The 20844-nt window shown below is 46.6% G+C and overlaps 1 long non-coding RNA gene across 1 annotated transcript in view; it reads right to left on the bottom strand.

The window, feature by feature from the left end:
- Positions 1-16122: 16122 nt before the first annotated feature.
- Positions 16123-20844, bottom strand: part of LOC147105190 (uncharacterized) — a 51144-nt gene continuing 46422 nt past the window's right edge. The window contains exon 3 of the long non-coding RNA XR_015081762.1: positions 16123-16706. This is a non-coding gene — a long non-coding RNA (uncharacterized LOC147105190). The remainder of the gene's footprint in view (positions 16707-20844) is intronic.

Here is a 20844-nt window from a genome sequence, read left to right as displayed (position 1 = left end):
CTCTATCTACGTTGTCCAGACCCATCATGGTTTTGAACACCTCTATCAAATCTCCTTTCAATCTTCACTGCTCTAAGGAGAACAACCCCAGCTTCTCCTGTCTATCTACATAACTGAAGTCCCTCATCCCTGGAATCATTCTCATAAACCTTTTCTGCACCTCTCTAAGGCCTTCACATCCTTCCTAAAGTGTGGTACCCAGAATTGGACACAATACTCCAGTTGAGGATGAACCAGTGTTTTATATAGGTTCATCATAATTTCCATACTTTTATACTCTATTCATGAAGCCCAGGATCCCGTGAGCTTTTTTAACTGCTTTCTCAACCTGCCCTGCCACCTTCAACGATTTGTGCACATATATCCCTAGATCTCCCTGTTCATGTACCCCTTTAGAATTGTACCCTTTAGTTTATATTTTCTCTCTTCATTCTTTCTACCAAAATGTATCACTTCACACTTTTCGGCATTAAATTTTATCTGCCATGTGTCCGCCCATTCCACCAGCCTGTCTATGTCCTCTTGAAGTCTATCACTATCCTCCTCACTGTTCACTATACTTCCAAGTTTTGGGTCATCTGCAAATTTTGAAATTATGCCCTGTACACCCACATCCAAGTCATTAGTGTATATCAAGAAAAGCAGTGGTCCTAGAACCGACCCCTGGGGAACACCACTGTATACCTTCCACCAGTGCGAAAAACTACTGTTCACCACTACTCTCTGTTTCCTGTCACTTAGCCAATTTCATATCCATGCTGCCACTGTCTCTTTTATTCCATGGGCTTCAACTTTGCTGTCAAGCCTATTGTGTGGCAGTTTGTCAAACGCCTTTTGGAAATCCATGTACACCACGTCAACCGCATTGCCCTCATCAACTCTCTCTGTTACCTCAGCAAAAAACTCAATCAATTTGGTTTAACACGATTTGCCTTTAACAAATCTGTGCTGGCTTTCCTTAATTAATCCACACTTGTCCAAGTGACTGTTAATTTTGTCCCTGATTATTGTTTCTAAAAGCTTCTCCACTACTGAGGTTAAACTGACTGGCCTGTAGTTGCTGGATTTATCTTTACACCCTTTTTTGAACAAGGGTGTAACATTTGCAATTCTCCAGTCCTCTGGCACCACCCCCATTTCTAAGGAGGATTTGAAGATTATGGCCAGTACCTCTGCTATTTCTTCCTTCACTTCCCTCAGCGTCCTGGGATGCATCCCATCTGGTCTTGGTGATTTATCTACTTTAAGTACAGCCAGCCTTTCTAGTACCTCCCCTTTATCAATTTTGATTCTTTTCCAGTATCTCCTCTACCTCCTCCTTCACTATGTCCATGGCAGCATCTTCTTCCTTGGTGAAGACAGATGCAAACTATTCATTTAGCACATCAGCTATACCCTCTGCCTCCATGCGTAGGTCTCCTTTTTTGTCCCTAATTGCCCTCACCACTCCTCTTACTATTTATATGCCTATAGAAGACTTTTGGATTACCTTTTATGTTAGCTGTCATTCTATTCTCATACCCTCTCTTTGCCCCTCTTATGTTCTATTTCACTTCTCCTCTGAACTTTATATATTCAACCTGATTCTCAGATGTATGGAAAAAAGATATATGGAAACAAAAGATGCAAAAGAGAAAGAAAGGAAAATAAAAGTGAGGGGTGACAAGGAGGTGAATTAAGACAAGGGGGAGGAAAGGGAAAGAAGAAATGATAGAAGAGAAAAAGAAGGTAATGAGGAAAATTGAAAGAAAAAGGAGTCCAACAGAGGAAACATGAATGGAAAATGAGAAGGATGAGAAGTGGAGAAAAACAATAGAAAATGAGAGATGAGGAAATTTAAAGGCAAGTGTGATGAACAAAGAGGAGGAAAAGAAAGGATAAAAAAATGAAAGAACTCAGTGAATTTGCAGTGAGAAAAGATAGAACACAAAAAGGAGCTCTGGAGAGGAAATGGTGCATAGGAAATGAAAGGGATGAAAAAGAGGAATTTAGAAAACAGGAGAGTTGTTATGAAGAGTTATGGCGTAAATAGTAAAGTGGAGAACATAAGGTTAGGAAAAGGACTGCGGAAAGTTAGAGGTACGAGAAGGAGAGAAAAAAGTAACCAGTAAAAAGATACATAGAATTAAGATGATCGATCAAATAGAAAAATTGAAGCAGAAAAATCAGTTCATGCTAGTTAAAGGTGAGTAGAAAATCAGAGCAATGAGAATGAGTTAAATGGGGAAACAGAAAAATGGGAAATAAGCAAAGCAAAATTAAGTTTATAGAATCATAGAATCATAGAATGGTTACAGCACAGAAGGAGGCCATTCAGCCTGTCAAGCCTGTGCCAGCTCTCTGCAACAGCACTTCAGCTAGTCCCACTCCCCCACCCTTTCCCCGTAGCCCTGCAATTTCTTTCCTTCAGGTACTTATCCAATTCCCTTTTGAAAGCCACAATTGAATCTGCCTCCACCACCCTCCCAGGCAGTGAATTCCAGATCCTAATCACTCGCTGCATAAAAAGGTTTTCCCTCATGTCCCCTTTGGTTCTTCTGCCAGTCATCTTAAATCTGTGTCCTCTGGTTCTCGACCCTTCTGCCAATGGGAACAGTTTCTCTCTATCTACTCTGTCTAGACCCCTCATGATTATGAACACCTCTATCAAATTGCCTCTCAACCTTCTCTGCTCTAAGGAGAACAATCCCAGCTTCTCCTGTCTATCCACGTAACTGAAGTCCCTCATCCCTGGAACCATTCTTATAAATCTTTTCTGTGCCCTCTCTAAGGCCTTCACATCCTTCCTAAAGTGCGGTGCCCAGAATTGGACAGAGTATTCCACCTGAAGTTGGACTAATGTTTTATAAAGGTTCATGATAATGTCCTTGTTTTTGTACTCTATACCTCTATTTATGAAACCCAGGATCCCGTATGCTTTTTTAACCGGTTTCTCAACCTGCCCTGCCACCTTCATGATTTGTGCACATTTACCCCCAGGTGTCTCTGTTCACACACCTCCTTTAGAATTGTACCATTTTATAGCATCTACTTTGTTTTTCTGAGGCTTTGCCAGCCCGCTCGCTATGGTGTACAGTTTCCAGAAGTCATTACAGACCGCCAGTTTCCATTGGGTTTCAGAACTAAAACAATGGGGCTACTCCATTCATTATGTGATTCTTTAATCACACCTAGTCTCAACATTCTTTTAGTCTCTTGGCTAACCTCCCTCCATTTGGCTTCTGGGATTCTGTGAGGTCTTACTCTTATTGTCACTCCAGGTGGTGTCACCAGGTCATGGCAGATTGCCCTTGTCCTCCCGAGTCGAGATGTAGTTACATCGTGGTTCTGTTGTACCATGTCCTGAGCCTGCCTATACTGATTCTCAGTCAGTTCACTAGAGAGGTGAACTGTTCTTTGTACCTTGGGGTCAGGGCCCCCCAACGGTTCAACCATCACCTCCCTCTCTCAATGGCATCAGGAGGTTCACGTGGTAAGTCTGCTCAGGCTTGGTTGTCTGATCTTATAGTTCTCATAAGGTCCCTGCCACTGTGCAAAGTGCATGCTTTCAATTGTGAAGACAAGGACCATAATGCTGTCGCCTGGTTGGAACTTTCTGACTGCAGCCTCTTTATTATACTGGGCTCTCCTGGTTTTCCTGCGCCTTCTCTAAATAAGCCCTATGGGCATAACCGCTCGATCCACTCCCTCATTGTCACTACTGAAGGGATATTTACTAGTCCTAGCCCATTTGGGGCTATCCCGGATCAGGCGTATTTCTCAGACGTTCACTTTCAACTAAAGTTTGAGGTAGCTGAATCCGAAAGATGCTTAATTGGGTCTAAAGGTCCAGGCTATCTCTTCCTGAAGGAAAGGAACAACCTGAGAATGTTACTGTCCTCCAGATAGCACTTTTAATAAGTTTAGCTAGGCTGTAACATCCCGGATATTATGAGGGTCCAGAAAACTCCCTCAGAATTCTGCAACTCTTCACCAAAGAGTGTACAGAGATTGGGTTCACGAGTTATTGATACAGAAGACTTATGTGAGAAAATTCTAAAAATATCTAGAGATTTATTAAAAGAACCGACATGCAATTTACAGTTGGTGAATCAGTCAATCGCAACGATAACAGTTCTAAAAAGAGAAAAAATACTATCTTATTATTAACAGAGAATCTTACTTTTAAATCTTAACTTCGCTACAGTATTAATGTTCTTAAAGTTTTCTATACAGGATATCCATCAATATCAAATACCTTTGATCCCCAAGGTACAAAGAGTTGGAGACCACAGAGCCGCCTCTATGGTTGAGAATCGCTTTGCCCAATTAAAGCGAGTCTAATATCCCATTTGAAACTTCAATATTTATACCCTTTTCCAGTTGTATTTCCTTTAAGGTTTTCTGCTGATGCAAGTCAATTATCCCTATTCATCTTTCTGCCGATCTCTGCAATTCTTACTGCCACATCAGCTGGTAATATTCCAGAATCTTGTCTCATCTCCAGGTGTTCTGGGTTGACCATATAAAAACGTTGTGAAGGGCAGGTGTTCCTTATTTTATGTTATCTTTACGAGGGCAGATGTTCCTTATCTTATGTGCTATCTTTACGAAGTTTAAATTAAAGCACCTTATCCAAGGTGAACCATTGTTTTGTTCCCAAAAGGTCAGCTTGTCGGAGCCATGCACCTTCTGTTTCAATAAGGTTATTTATTCAGGGTCAACAACTGTCTTATCTCAATAGCCAGAATTCTTTCATAGCTATTTCATAGTTAGGTTTCTAAATTTCCAAACCCAGTTTGTCATGTTTCAATAAGGCCAGAATACTTTCATAAGATAATGTATTTTTCTAAATAGGTTATATGGCTTATTCCTTCACATTACGTGATCAACAATATTTTTGGAGGGACTGTTTTATTCCTCCCATTCCTCTTTAGCAGTGTCAAGGATTCTGTGAGGCTGTCGCCCATACAGCAGTTCAAATGGGGACTACTCTGTGGAGGACTGGGGCACCTCCCTGACTGAAAACATGATTTATAGCAGGCTATCTCAGTTTTTCCCATCCTTATCCGCAACCTTTTTTGGCATACCCTTGAGGGTTCTATTGAACCTCTCCACAAAGCCATCAGTTTAAGAATGGTACACGGAGGTCCTTAGGGGGAAAAATTTGGTTGCTTTGCGCCTCCTGTTAGCGCCCTAAGAGGGCGCTATTGGTGCACAAAACAACTAGTGCCCGGGAGCGGCGATGTCTGCGGCGCTCGCGAAATTGACCAGACATTTTGTGGTGGCACTAAACACTACCGCCAAGATCTCCTGCACCCGCAGATCATGACGTCAATCGAGCGTGCAACGCCCCAATAGCGCCCCGGACCAGATATTGAGTGGCGCCCCTTGCCTTACCGCCTGCCGCTAGCAATGACAGGTTGAGGGGAGCGTTTTGCAGTCGGGAAGGGACTGGGAGAGTGCTATTTAAAGGCGATCGCTTCCTGCCTTTTTTTGTCGGTGACATTTTTGCACCACGCATTCTAAGAGAGAGAGAGAGACTTCTGGCGAGATTCAACGCTGAGTGAAGGAGTTTTGGGTACTGAGCTGCACTTTGCAGGTTCATTTTGATTTGTCCTTCCTTGCATCGATTTAGAAGAGACTATGGGGGCTGCACTCTGAGCTCTTTCCCTGGGACTCTCCATTGTTCTTTCCAGCAGATTTGATGTACAGGTCTCTCCAGGCCGAGATTCAAGGCTGCAATGAGCAGGGTGTGATTGGAGAGCAAGATCGACCCTCCCCTTTATCAATCAAAATCAAATCAAATCAAATCAAATCAAATCAACTTTTATTGTCATTGTTAGTGCACAAGTGCAGTACAACGAAATGTAGGCTTGCGGCTCCCGAGAGTGTACATTTGGATTAAGACATATAAACATTCAACATACATTTGGCTTGTAGTATATTAACATAACATAACCATAATAAAGTGCATTGGCAGATGTGCAGGCTTTAGAGTTTGTTTGTGGAGTTCAGTAGGATGACAGCCCTGGGAAAGAAGCTGTTCCTAAATCTGGTCGTACGGGTGCTAATGCATCTGTAGCATCTCCCAGATGGCAGGAGGGCGAACAGACTGTGGCTGGGATGGGTAGGGTCTTTGATGATGGACCGTGACCTCCATAGACAGCGTTTCTGGTATATGTGCTCTATGGTCGGTAGCCGGGTGCCAGTAATGCGTTGGGCAGTTTTGACTACCCGCTGCAGGGCTTTCCGGTCATAGTAGCTACAGCTGCCATACCATACTGTGATACAATTTGTCAGGATGCTCTCTATAGTGCAGCGGTAAAAGTTAGAGAGGATCAGGGGTGACAGGTTACATCCCTTCAGCCTCCTTAGGAAATATAGGCGCTGCTGGGCCTTCTTCACCAGAGAGGAGGTATTGAGGGGCCAGGAGAGGTCTTCCGTGATGTGGACTCCGAGGAACTTAAAGCTGTCCACCCTTTCCACCACAGCCCCATTGATGTGGATGGGGGTGTGACTTCCGCCTTTGGACTTCCTGAAGTCCACAATGATTTCTTTGGTTTTCTTGATGTTAAGGGCCAGGTTGTTATCGGCGCACCACTTCACGAGATGCTGGACCTCCTCCCTGTAGGCTGACTCATCGTTGTTGGTGATCTGGCCTACTACCGTGGTGTCATCTGCAAACTTGATGATGGTGTTGGAACCACGAACAGCCACACAGTCGTGGGTGAAGAGGGAGTAGAGGAGGGGGCTCAGCACACATCCTTGTGGGGCCCCCGTGTTCAGGGTCAGGGGGGGGAGGTGTGGTTACCTAATTTGACAGACTGGGGTCTGTTTGTTAGGAAGTCCAGGGTCCAGTTGCAGAGGGAAGTGTTCAGGCCAAGAGTTTGGAGTTTGGTGGCCAGCTTGTTGGGGACGATAGTGTTGAATGCTGAGCTGTAGTCTATGAACAGCATTCTGATGTAGGTCTCCTTACCATCTAGGTGGTTCAGTGCCGAGTGTAGAGCAGTTGTGATTGCATCCTCCATTGATCTGTTTGCACGATAGGCAAACTGGTGTTGGTCAAGAGAGGCAGGAACACTGGCTTTGATGTGAGCTAAGACCAGTCTCTCGAAACACTTCATTATGTTGGGTGTGAGTGCGACAGGTCGATAGTCGTTCAGGCACGTCACAGCCGTTTGTTTTGGCACAGGAATAATGGTAGCGGTCTTGAAGTATGTGGGGCTACTGCCTGGGCCAATGACAGATTGAAGATGGCGGTGAAGACATCAGCCAGCTGATCAGCACATTCCTTGAGTACCCGTCCAGGGATGCTATCCAGTCCAGCAGCCTTTCGTGTGTTCACTCCGCGGAGAACACCCCTTACGTCGGATGTCGACAGAGTGAGCACCTGGTCTTCCGGGGGTGGCAAGGCTTTGGTAGCCAGCTCCCTGTTGTCCCTGTCGAAGCGAGTGTAGAAGTTGTTAAGCTCCTCCGGAAGGGAGGCATCGCTAACCGGGGGGCTGGTGTTTTTGCCCTTGTAGTCAGTGATGGACTGGATGCCTTGCCACATGCGCCGGGGGTCCGAGTTGTTGTGGAAGTGATCCTCTATCCGCAGTGTCTGTTTCCTTTTGGCAGTCCTGATACCCTTTTTTAGGTTGGTCCTAGCTGCACTGTAAGCCGCCGCGTCGCCAGATTTAAATGCTGCGTCGCATCATTTCAACAGTGTGCGGACCTCTCCGTTCATCCAGGGTTTCTGGTTGGGGTATGACCTGATATTTTTATGGGTCCTGACGATCTCGACGCAGCTGTTGATGTAGAATAGCACTGTGCATGCGTATTCCTCGATGTCATTATGGGCAAACATGCCCCAATCAGTGCGTTCGAAGCAATCCTGAAGCTCCGATACTGCCCCCTCTGGCCATACTTTCACTGCTCTCACTGATGTTCTCCCTCTTTTGATGAGCGGTTTGTATGCCGGGGCTAGAAACAGGGAGAGGTGGTCAGACTTCCCAAGGTGGGGGCAGGGAATGGCCTTATAAGTGATGTGCCTCAATAATTCCGAGACTCGAAGTTAGCAGAACAAAACAAGGCTTTTATTAACTTAGAACGTAACACGTAAGCGAGAGAGATGTCTTCCTTCTGGAGGCTGAGGCCAGACTGAGCCAGCCTACAAACGGAGCCAGGTATGGGCGGAGCCCTACACGCAGCACATTCCAGCACATTCCAGTATACAATACAGCACATTCCAGTACACAATACAATGAGGTCTGGGGGAAGGGAAATGGCACTGAAACCGATCTCAGTCACAGGCAGTGATGATGATGAATATTTCATCACATTCACCCCTTCTATAGATTTAGTCTGTTCGAGGGTTTGATAGTCCTCTGCGACCGACGTGGCTGTTGTGGTGCCGCGGGTGTCGGCTGGGTGTCCCCGGTAGCCTCCTGGGTCTCTGCCGGGGGTGCCGCCAGGGTTGTTGAAGGGGTAGTTGGTGGGGGTGCCGTTGGTCGGTGTTCTTCCGGGGGTGATGAAAGAGTAGTGGGTGGGTAAGAGTTGCTGTGATCGTCGTTGCCGCTATTGCCGTGGTTGTTGTCGATGCCGGCTGGGGCGACGCCTTTTATGGACACGGTGTCCTCCCTTCCGTCGGCGTGCCGGACATATGCGTATTGGGGGTTGGCGTGGAGTAGGTGTACTGGCTCCACGAGAGGGTCCGTCTTGTGGCCCCTCACATGCCTTCGCACGAGTACCGGACCTGGGGTGGAGAGCCATGACGGCATGGATACGCCTGAGCTGGATTTCCGGGGAAAGACAAACATTCGTTCATGGGGCGTGGTATTAGTGGCCGTACACAATAGCGACCGTATCGAATGGAGCACATCCGAGAGGACTTCCTGCCAGCGGGAGATAGGGAGGCCCTTGGTCCTTAGAGCTAGAGTGACTGCTTTCCATACTGTCCCGTTCTCTCGCTCCACTTGGCCGTTACCCCGGGGGTTGTAGCTGGTGGTACGGCTCGTGGCGATCCCCCTGGACAGCATGTACTGGCGTAGCTCTTCACTCATGAAGGACGCCCCCCTATCCGTATGGATGTAGCTCGGCATACCGAACAGGCAGAACAGGCTGTTGAGGCATTTAATGACCGTGGCGCTGGTCATGTCTGGGCAGGGGAAGGCGAATGGGAACCGGGAGTATTCGTCCACAATGTTCAGGAAGTAAACATTGCGGTCGACGGACGGGAGGGGGCCCTTGAAATCTAAGCTGAGCCGCTCAAAGGGCCGTGTAGCTTTGATTAAGTGGGCTCTATCTGGGCGGTAGAACCGAGGCTTGCACTCAGCGCAAGTGCGGCAGTTCCTGGTCAGGGACCGAATTTCCTCAATCGAGTAGGGTAAGTTACGGGACTTTATGAAGTGGAACAGCCGCGTGACCCCTGGGTGGCAGAGGTCGTTGTGGAGGGTCTGTAGCCGATCCCCGGTGGCGCTGGCACACATCCCTCATGAGAGGGCGTCAGGGGATTCGTTAAGGGCCCCTGGCCGGTAAATGATGTCGTACTCGAAGGTGGAGAGCTCGATCCGCCACCTAAGAATCTTATCATTTTTAATCTTCCCCCTCTGTTTATTATTGAACATAAACGCTACCGACCGCTGGTCGGTAAGTAGGGTGAAGCGTTTGCCGGCTAGGTAGTGGCGCCAGTGGCGCACTGCCTCCACGATGGCTTGGGCCTCCTTTTCCACGGAGGAGTGTCTGATCTCGGGCCCTTGGAGGGTCCTCGAGAAGAAAGCTACGGGCCGCCCCGCCTGGTTGAGGGTGGCCGCCAAGGCGAAGTCAGACGCATCACTTTCCACTTGAAATGGAGTGTTCTCGTCCACTGCCTGTAGCGTGGCCTGCTCAATATCCTGCTTAATGCTTTTGAAGGCGGCGTGGGCCTCAGCAGAGTGCGGGAAAGAGGATGCTTTCAAGAGGGGGCGGGCCTTTGTCGGAGTAGTTGGGGACCCATTGGGAATAATAAGAAAATAACCCCAGGCACCTTTTCAGGGCTTTGGGAGTGTTGGGCAGGGGCAGCTCCCGTAGGGGGCGCAATCGGTCGGGGTCTGGTCCGATTTCCCCATTCTCCACCACGCTGCCTAGTATGCAGAGGCGCGTGGTGTTGTAAACGCACTTGTCCTCGTTGTAGGTGAGGTTGAGTTTTTGTGCGGTTTCCAGGAACCTCTCAAGGTTCGAGTCGTGATCCTGCTGATTGTGGCCGCAGATGGTGACGTTGTTGAGGTAGGGGAAGGTTGCCTGCAAGTGGTGGTCATCGACCATGCGGTCCATCTCCCTCTGGAAGACCGAGACCCCATTCGTCACCCCAAAGGGGACTCTGAGGAATTGGTAGAGGCGTCCGTTCGCCTCGAAGGCGGTGTACGGGCGGTCCTCTGGTCTGATAGGGAGCTGGTGGTACGCTGACTTGAGGTCGATGGTGGAGAACACCCGGTATTGGGCGATTTGGTTCACCATTTCTGATATGCGGGGTAGCGGGTAGGCATCTAGTAGGGTGTACCTGTTGATCGTTTGACTATAGTCGATCACCATCCGTTTCTTCTCGCTACCCCTTACCACTACCACTTGGGCGCGCCACGGGCTGTTGCTGCGTTCAATAATGCGCTCTTTCAGGAGCCTGTCTACCTCGGTCGCGATAAACCGCCTGTCCTCCCAGCTGTACCTCCTGCTTTTGGTCGCTATTGGCCGGCAGTTAGGGGTAAGGTTCGCGAATAGCGAAGGCGGCTTTACCTTCAGGGTAGCCAGACCGCACACTGTGAGGGGCGGCTGGGACCCACCGTACTTGAGCGTGATGCTTTGGTGGTTGCACTGGAAATCCAGGCCCAAGATCACGCTCGCACATAGGTTCTTCATGATTAATACTTTAAAATTATCATATACAGTTCCGTTAACGCACAATTGTACCGTGCAGTAACCCAGAATGGTCGATGTCTGGGTTTTGTCAGCCATAGAGATGGTACCCTGAGTAGGGACCACCTTTAGGGAGAGTTGTTGTGCCAGTTCTGGGTGGATAAAGCTCTCCGTGCTTCCACTGTCAATTAAGCATTTAACCCGGCACCTGTTTACCTCGATGTCCACCATTGATCTGGATAGCGGGTGCGGCCTGGTCTGGTCCACTGTGACCGATGCCACTGTAGGGCCCTGATCGATACAAGATGGCGTCCACGCTGTCTGCTCACAAGATGGCGGACCCCACGAGGTCGGGCAAGATGGCGTCCAAGATGGCCGCTCCCACGGCGCACACGCGGCGGTGGCAGGTTTTCCGGCGGTTGGTTTTCCAGCGGGGTTCCCTCTGCACACCTTCCCGAAGTGCCCCTTCTTACCGCACTTAAAGCAGGTGGTGCCTTTCGCCGGGCACAGGTTTCTGGTGTGTTTTGGCTGCCCGCAGAAGTAGCAGTTGGGTCCCTGACACGTCGCGGCTGTCGTAGGGCTTCTGGGGGGAGAGCGGGGCCCAGCCGGTGTCGGGCTGTCGGGCGGGGAAGATGCCTTCCAAGATGGCGGCGCCCTCGGTGCACACGTGGCGGCGTGGACGGCGCGGGCTGAAGAGTAGGCGTCCGAGTTTCTCTGGGCCACATCCAGGGATCGCGCGGTGTCCGCAGCCTGTTTCAGGTCCAACCCCGTTTTTTCCAGCAGTCTTTGCCGGATGTAAGTGGAGCTGAGGCCTGTGATGAAGGCATCGCGAACAAGCTCGTCAGTCTACACTGCGGCTTTTACATCTCGGCACTTGCAGTCTTTGCCAAGCATTTTCAGGGTGCTTAGGAACTCCTCCACCGATTCCCCAGGTCGCTGTGCGCGGGTAGCGAGCAGGTGCCTAGCATACACCTCATTCGTAGGCTGCTGGTAATGCGCCTTTAGGATGTCGCAGGCGGCCAGGTACGTCTCGGCGTCTTGGATGAGGGGGTAAACCCGGTGGCTTACCCAATTCCGCAGAATTCTGAGTCTCATCCTCGCAGCGTCCGTAGCGTCTTTGACGGCTGCGGAATTGTCCAGGAAGAATTCCATACACTCAAACCAGTGTCCGAAGCGTGCTGATGCGTCCGGAGCATGTTGATCCAAATCCAAACGTTCGGGTTTCAGGAGTTGATCCATAGTGTTGAAAAATAAGTTAATAAAATTGATGTGCCTCAATAATTCCGAGACTCGAAGTTAGCAGAACAAAACAAGGCTTTTATTAACTTAGAACGTAACACATAAGCGAGAGAGATGTCTTCCTTCTGGAGGCTGAGGCCAGACTGAGCCAGCCTACAAACGGGGCCAGGTATGGGCGGAGCCCTACACACAGCACATTCCAGTATACAATACAGCACATTCCAGTACACAATACAATGAGGTCTGGGGGAAGGGAAATGGCACTGAAACCGATCTCAGTCACAGGCAGTGATGATGATGAATATTTCATCACAATAAGCGTCTACAATGCTCGTGTAGACTTGATCCAGTGTGTTCTCCCTCTTGTGGGGCAGGAAACATTCTGGTGGAATTTCGGTAGTACAGTTTTTAGGTTTATGTGATTGAAGTCCCCCGCGACGATAAAAGCTCCGTCTGGGTGCGCAGTTTGTTGTTCGCTGATGGCCCTGTAGAGGTCCTTCAGTGCTAGTTTGGCTTTAGCGTGTGGTGGGATGTAGACCGCAGTGATGATAACAGCCGTGGATTCCCGAGGCAGGTAGAAGGGTCTGCACCTTACCATGAGGAATTCCAAATCAGCCGAGCAGGATCTATCGATTATGTCCGTGTTAGTGCACCAGGCATTGTTAGTGTAAATGCACAAACCGCCTCCCTTGCTCTTACCGGAGCCTGCAGTTCTGTCGGCGCGGAAGACCGTGCGTCCTTCTAGTTGGATGGTGGTGTCAGGGATGCCGTTGTTCAACCAGGTCTCTGTGAAGATCATGGCGCAGCATTCCTTTGTCCTTTTCTGTGAGGAGAGATCAAGTTTGATCTCATCCATTTTGTTTTCTAGTGACCTGACGTTGGCCAGGAAAATACTTGGGAGGGAGGGTTTGTGTGGGGCCCTCTTCAGCCTGTTTTGGATACCGGCCCTCTTACCCCGCTTCTGCTTGCGTTCCCTGCGCGGTCTGCGCTGACTTCCGGCTGGGGAAGGACGCCAAGCTGGTCCCGGGGGTCGGGCGATGTCAGGAGGCAGATCGATGTCGCCGAGTGTGAGCCGCACGCAATCGGCCCTGATGTCTGGGAGCGTCTGCCGGCTGTACGGTGGGTCTGCCCTCAATTCCCGTATCAGCAGAGTCCAGAAGAGACTCAGAAGGAGGGTGAAAACGCTCAGTCTCGGGAGAGACAAAGCCGCTGCGTCCGTGCGTGCCACCATTTTAAAGGCACTCGGGCCTAAGAACTGGCCGGCGCCATTGCATCTGTGTTCCATTGCTGACTGACATCACCTGAGCTTTGCCAGCGCTTTGAGGTAGAGCCTCGCTCCTCAGCATTAGCGCCTTAAGAGAGGTGTATAGCACCTGATTTAGCGCTCCAATCACCTCCAGGGGCGATAGAAGCCAAGTTTGCAGTCGGAGGCGATAATTAGCACCAGGTGCTAAACTCTGCACCCAGCAGATAATTGCGCCCCAAACGGGGCGGTACCGAATTTCTCCCCCTTAATGTGGAACAGGATACAAAGGTATTTCATCAGTTTGGACACAAAGGGAGTCCCCTGGTCCATTAAGATCTCCTTTGGGATCCCCATCCTGGAGAACATCTTCACTAATTCACCCGGTAAGATTTTAGAGGTTGTATTCCTTTGTGGAATCAACTTGGGATATCGCGTGGCATAGTGTCCCCTTGCTGACCTCTTCAGTGGTTCCACAGCGATCCTTTCAAAGGGCACCTCAATTATTGGGAGAGGGACTAATGGAGTGCGATAGTGAGGCCTGGGTCCACACAGCTGACACTCTGGACAGGAGGTACAGAATGGTCATACTTCTTCATACACCCTTGGACAGAAGAATCACCTCCAGCTGTTCCAGAGTCTTCTCCGTTCTGAGGAGAGCTCTAAATAGGTGCTTGTGGGCCAAGTCAAGTCGGTCCGCCTATGTGCACGTGGCACCAACAGTTGCTCCACTTCCTCCTGATGTCCCTGAGTCACCCTGTATAAAAGATAATTCTTTACTATGTAATACGGCCCAGGACCTTTTGTTTTACCCTCAATGGAGTGCCTGTTTATCACCACTACCTCTTGCTTCACATTTTATAGGACTGGATCATTTATCTGTTCTGTTGACAGCCAGGCATACATATATTCAATCCCTAGAAATTCATCCTGTCCTTCCCTGGGCAGTTGGCCAGAGAATCTCCTCTCTCCCCACTTCTACCAGGCCCTGATTCCCCCTCTGGGACTGGAGACGCAGAGGGAACAGGGTCTTGGTCCCCTACTATACCGCTGGGCACCGCCACCCTACTTCCTCTTGACTTGTCACTCCTCTGATCCCTTTTTGATTTTCTGGGTTTCCCGGAACTCCTAATACGACTCTGATTCTACAAAGGGGAGCATTTAGGAGAGGCTCTCAACCTGCCCTCTTTCTTGTAGGCAGTCTGGATCCCCTCCCTTCCTTTGGATCAAGGTATTAACCCTCGGGTTGAAGCCACCGCTTGGCCATATGTATCAAGTCAAACATTTGAGAGTAGAGTGCCTTGCCCTCCTGGTAGGTCCAGGCGTTGAACCTCTGAGCCCGTACCATTAAGGTGACGCCAGCCCTGGTGAGGATCTCCGCCTTCAACTGTGGCTAGTTGCCTGCTGCCTGAGGCTCCAGTTCAAAGTAGGCCTTCTGAGCATTGCCCAATAAGAAGGGTGACACAATGCCAGCCCATTGGTCTTGTGGCCACCTCTCCCGCTTGGCACATCTTTCAAAGGCCAAGAGGTATGCCTCTGTAGACATTTTTCAAAAATTGGACTGGCTTGGATAGGTTGGATGGGGGATTCCTCCCCCTCCATCCGGCCCTGCCGTTGTTTCAACTGAGCACTCTCTAACCGACTCTGGGCAACCTGGTTCACTAGTAGTCAGGTGGTCTCCTGCTGGGCCTCAAGGATTTGAGTGGTCCTCTCTTGTGTAGCCCCATTGTCCTCTCGCAGAGCTCATGTGGTCCGCACCAGCTGCAGTGGTTAAAGCTGGTGCTGAGTGGAGCTGAGTGCAGCTCACATCTGGATGGCATTGAATTACTGAGCCATCGAGGGGCAATATGGAGACAGAAGGATACTTGTGAAGGAGGGGTGTTTGGTTTGTTATTCATCAGAATAGCAATGGATGTCTTTTAATTTTATATTCATGATCCTTCTGAGACCTCTTCATCGCACCATTTAAAAATATTGGGCCATAATTTGTTGTAGCAGGGCATCTCGCAGCGTCTGCGAGACTTGCCCTTGTACATCTTGGTTTTTAAATTTTTTGCACGGCAAGTTGCTGAAAGTGCGAGCTGATAATGGTGCAGCTAGGGAAACCAGGCATCTGGGACCTGAGTGAACAGGGCAAGGAACTGTGTATCTGCTTAACTAATCAAATTGAAGGATTGTGAAATTAACAGCGCAAGGACTGTGAAGGAAGTGAAGATTAGAGTGGGTGAATTCAATGTCAAATCAGGTACAGAAAGAGAAATAAAAAGAGGGAAAGAAAGTGGATTATGAGAGAGAGAAAAAAAGAGACAGAAAGGAAAAGTAAAAAAAAACATTAAAAATTTTACATTTAAAAAATCTCCAACAACAATTAAAACCTGAAGGAATGAGACTCCGCACTTGTAATAGTTATTTTTCAGTGCCAGAGAGGTTGATTTTCAGTCATTAACATTCATCACATCATTAAAAGGGTACTTTCTGTGGCTAGTTTAGTGGTAGCTACCACGAAAATACAGCAACTTCATGCCGTTCAATGCATTTCACTGATGAGATGCTGTTTTCGTGAAGCTAACAACAGAGCAGCACATCTCAGACAGCAACCTTTGGATATCCACGTTTAACCGTTCATCTGCCCCTTGCCTGAAGTTGTTGTACCATTTGCACATAAATAACAGCAAGCACCATTAGCCTCGCCATTATTTTGACAGCAAATTATGACCCATTATAATTTTATGTATCTGTAAGTGAATATATGAACAGTATCATGATTAAATTGCTTAGTGCATATCTTCATACCAATTTTTTTTTTAATGTGTCATACTCCACAAACCTATGGGAATTCTTTGAAAACTGACAAAGTTAGCAGACAAGGTTATCAATTTGGATTTTCAGCTGGGCTTGGTGATAACACTCTCCCCTCTGAGTCAGAAGGTTATGATTTCAAATCCAATTCCATAACTTCAACACATAATGTAGGCTGACACTTCAGCCCAGTACTGAGAGGATGCTGCCTTATCAGAGGTGCCATCTCTCAGATGAGATGTTAAACTGAGGCTCCATCTGCCTGTTCAGCTGGCCAGAAAATATTCCATGGCAGTTTTTCAAAGAAGGACATGAAGTTTTCCTGGTGTTCCAAGCAAAATGAATTCCTCAACCAACACCACAACGACTGATTTATTGGTTATTCCTCTCACCGCTGTTTGTGGGACCTTACTGTTTGCAAATTGGCTGCCTCATTTGCCTACAGAAACTGTGATTACAGTTCAAAAAATTAATTAATTGGTTGTGAAGTCTTTTGGACATAAAAGGTGCTATAAAATGCAAGTCTTTGTTTCTTCTTTCTTTTCAGAAGACGGTTGATAGCTTGGCATTTGAGGCTCTGAAAAACAATTAAGTGTTATGGAATTAATGACAACTCAGCTGGCTGGACTGAAAATTGGCCTGCTTAAAATAAACAAGGCAATGATAAATTGAAAAAAAATTATGTCGGGGCAATGACTTGTAGAATTCTACATAGCCATATTCTGCGCCCCCTACTATTTACACTATTCATGAATGACCCTGGTGTAGACTACTTCTGACATGAAACAACATAGAACTATTCTCAATTATTGGACAGGAGGTTAATGGATTTCAAAGGGCCCTAGGCTAATTAAATTGATGGGCTAAGCAATGGCAGAAGGATTTTAGTGTGAACAATCTAAAGTAATACGTAATGATACATGAAATATGCAGGCATATATGAAACATGTACATACAAGGAATATGCATCTTTTAGTAAAGGTAAAAAGGGAAAAGAAATTGGTGTAATTCATAACAAATTACTAAATGCCCGTTGAATGTGATGCTGTTAATCATGTTAACACCAACTATAAGTGGTGGGGACTGTGTCACTGAGATATATTTTGAGGGCATTTGACTATAAATCAAAGCAGCTTATTTAAGCATGCACAACTTGCTGTAAAAACTGAGTTTACAATGTGAGGGAAGATTTGTCTTGATAATTTGCTTTGCACATTAGTTTTAATGAATCTATAAATGACATTTACGAATGTATTTTAAATGGGTTAGTGACTGTGCAAAATAATAGTAATAGGAAGTGAAAGCGAATGGGCCTGTAAATCTCAGGCCATTGTGCCATTGACCTCCACTTCTGACTTCACCAGAGAATGATCTAATTTAAATATTTAAACATTTTTACACCATACCAGTATGAGCAAATGCCAGGCACTTACTGGGAGGTAATAAGATGTGGCACTGGCAAGACATGGGTTGGGGTGTGGGGGAAGGGGAAAGCCAGTATCACTTGCTTCAAAAACCACAGAGATCTTTGAATCAGCTGACTTTCGAAGAGGGTCAACTTAAAATTTCCAAACTGTGGTATTTTGGGGCCATCCAGGCTGTGACCCCAGTCTGGAGATATCAGTGCGATCCAGTTCCATCCCTCACAATGAGCTGGGTGCCGGTTTCTTCCCAGCATCCAGATCAGTAGATGGAAACAGGAGCTGTGGGAAATTGGGCTGGGGAAGCCCTCTCATTGGTCGTGCCTCCTTATGATGCCTTGTATAGAGGCCCCAGTAGAAACTAGGTGCTGATCCTCCTCTGGGTAGAGATCTCAACAGTTCTCAGTTCAGCTAATTTTTTCTCCCCCCCCCACCCCCTGCCCTGCACTCCTGGCTGACTTGTATTGGGAAAGTGCCACAGACCCTGATGAAATTCAAAGCCAGCGGTGGTGAAGAAGAGGAAGTCCTCCAAGGTAAGTATGGACATTTCTCAATAAGGCCTGGAGCAGCAGAAGTGCTGCTCTGGGTCCCATAAGGAAAGTCTGGGCCTCTGCTGCCCCGGGCTTCCCCAACTTCCCACCCACAAAATGGTCCTGATCCATACGTCCTCTTTCCACCCGTTTTGGGTGGGGAGCAGGGCCGGCAGGATGCAAATAAGGCCCAGGAGTTAAAGTAGCCCGGGCCTCAAAGTAATAGCGTCAGGCAGCTTTGATACTTGCCGTGCCCCCACGGTTCACCTAAAACCCGCTCCCAGTTAAATCCCCCCAGTGAGTTTGATAAAGTCATGATAGAGTAAACTACACATGATTTCTGGAAGGAGCCAGCTTGATCTTTTGAGTGGTCATTTTTTGTTTTGTTTTATATTCTTCTATTTTCACAGTAATTATTATCTAATGGAAGCATAGAAACATCCCTATTAATCATCCTTGTACTATAAATGCAGTGTAAGAAAATGAGGAATCACAATACTGGAACTGCAATATATGAAGAGAATCGTATGCTTCATTCTATGTCCATTCTACAAAGGATCATGCACACAATTCCCTTCACAGTGATTTTTCTGATTTTAACCCTCAGTTGAACTGTTCTGGTCCTGCATCATGCTATGTATGAGAGATATATATAGTAACATATGGCATAGGCATTCAAACTGAAGCTCAGGTATAACGGAGTCCAATTTACAGTTATTTTGTCTGCACCATTTTATCCAGTTTGAATTTTATGAGTTGGAGGTTTGGAAAGTGCTACTCTTAATCCTATAGCTTCATTAGCCATTTCCCTAATGTAGAATACCCCAGGGGACTATTTTCACCCATTTTATCCCATTAATTGAATATCTCATGTGCATCTTTGAGGTTTCATTATTTAGAAAGGGCTTTATCATTCACCTTGGATTCTGACAGACTCGCTGTCTTGTAATGAGTCATTACTGTCAGTGCAGTAAATATCCTTAGCACATGTAGCAAATCTGCTGTTCCCAATCAAACGTACTATCAATGTAGACAGTAAAACACATCACTGTGACTCATCTCACTGTTTATGTCTTATATTTTTTAATTGTGTGAGGTAATTCTACACTTCATCCATTAAATCATCAAGAACCACCAATTAACATTTCTCCCAATAAAAGTTCATTAATTCTGCAAAAAATATGATTAATGTGTGCAATTGCAGATGTGCTGAATGTTCCAGAATCTTTTAATTGGAGAGAGCAAGTAATTATAGAGAAAGCAATTATGTGTGTTCACTAATAAATATGAAATCATCTGTAGGTTTAGATTTTTTACTATCTAATTGTAAAGTATAATTGGATAGCAAATCTATATCCTGCAGTTAGCTATCAGAAAGAAGAAAAAGAGCCGACTGGAATATTTCTTTACATATTAAAGGTCCACTGCATAATTGCTTTGCATTTCTTTGCTTAGTGAGGGAGAAGAGCTGGAAAAAGGATCGCCATTTTCATCACAATGCTGCCAAACATTTTTAAATGATTTATTGTATCATCGGACTGACAAACTTTTAGGAACATAGGAACTGGAGTAATCCATTCAGCCCCTCAAGCCTCTTTCGCCTTTCAATGAGATCATGGCTGATCTGTATCCTAACTCCATCCTCCCGCCTTGGCTGCATATCCCTTAATACCCTTGGCTAGCAAAAATCTATCAATCTCGGGTTTACATTTATTAATTGAGTTAGCATCTACTGTTTTTTGTGGGAGAGAGTTCCACACTTCTACCACCCTTTGTGTGAAGAAATGTTTCCTAACTTCTCTCCTGAATGAGACCTGGCTCTGATTTTAAGGTTATGTCCCCTTGCCCCAGACTCCGCCACCAGTGGAAGAAGTTTCTCTCTATCTACCCTGTCAATTCCTTTCAAAATTCTCAAAATCTCAATCAAATCACCCCTTATAACCTTCCATATTCCAGGGAATGCAAACCTAGTTTATGTTATCTCTTCTCATAATCCAATCCTTGGAGCCCTGGTAACATTCTGATAAATCTGTGCTGCACTCCTTCCAAGGCCAATATCCTTTCAAAGGTGTAGTGCCCATAACTGTACATGGTATTCTAGCTGTGATTTAACCAGGGCTTTGTATATCAGTAGAAAAATTTCCTCCCCTTCATATTCTAGCCCTATAGTTATAAAGGCTAACATTCCATTAGCCTTTTTGATTATTTTTATGTACCTGACTGCTACATCTTGGTGATCTGTGTACATGGAACCCTAAATCTCTTTGGATCTCCACTGTTCCTAGCTTTTTGGCATTTAAAAAATGCTCGGATCTATCCTTTTTTGGTCCAAAATGAATTACATCACACTTATCTGTGTTGAAATCCATCTGCCACAGTTTTGCCTACTCACTTAATCTATCAATGCCTCTTTGTAATTTTACGCTCCCATCTACACTACACTACTTACTATGCCACCAAACTTTGTGTCATAGGCAAACTTGAATATATGGCTCTGTATTGTGTTGTCTAATCATTAATAAGTATAGTGAATAATTGATGCCTCAGCACAAATCCACTACTAATCACTTCCTTCCAATTATCTGGGTTAGAAATTTGTCACAGCCAAGAAACGGGCAGTGTTTAGACTAAAAATAGTTAAGTAGCGCCAGTTGAAAATTGTCTAGGCTGCACGCAAAATTCATCCTCATTCCTCATTAAAATGATTGCAGTCATGATTCTTGTCTAAAAACCCAAGCTCATTAGCATTACACTGAAAACATGG

The sequence above is a fragment of the Somniosus microcephalus genome, chromosome 18 (genome assembly GCF_052327205.1).
Source record: "Somniosus microcephalus isolate GS21.2 chromosome 18, FLI_Smic_1.0, whole genome shotgun sequence".
NCBI classification, from domain to species: Eukaryota; Metazoa; Chordata; class Chondrichthyes; order Squaliformes; family Somniosidae; genus Somniosus; species Somniosus microcephalus.
This window is presented reverse-complemented; position numbering and strand designations above follow the sequence as displayed.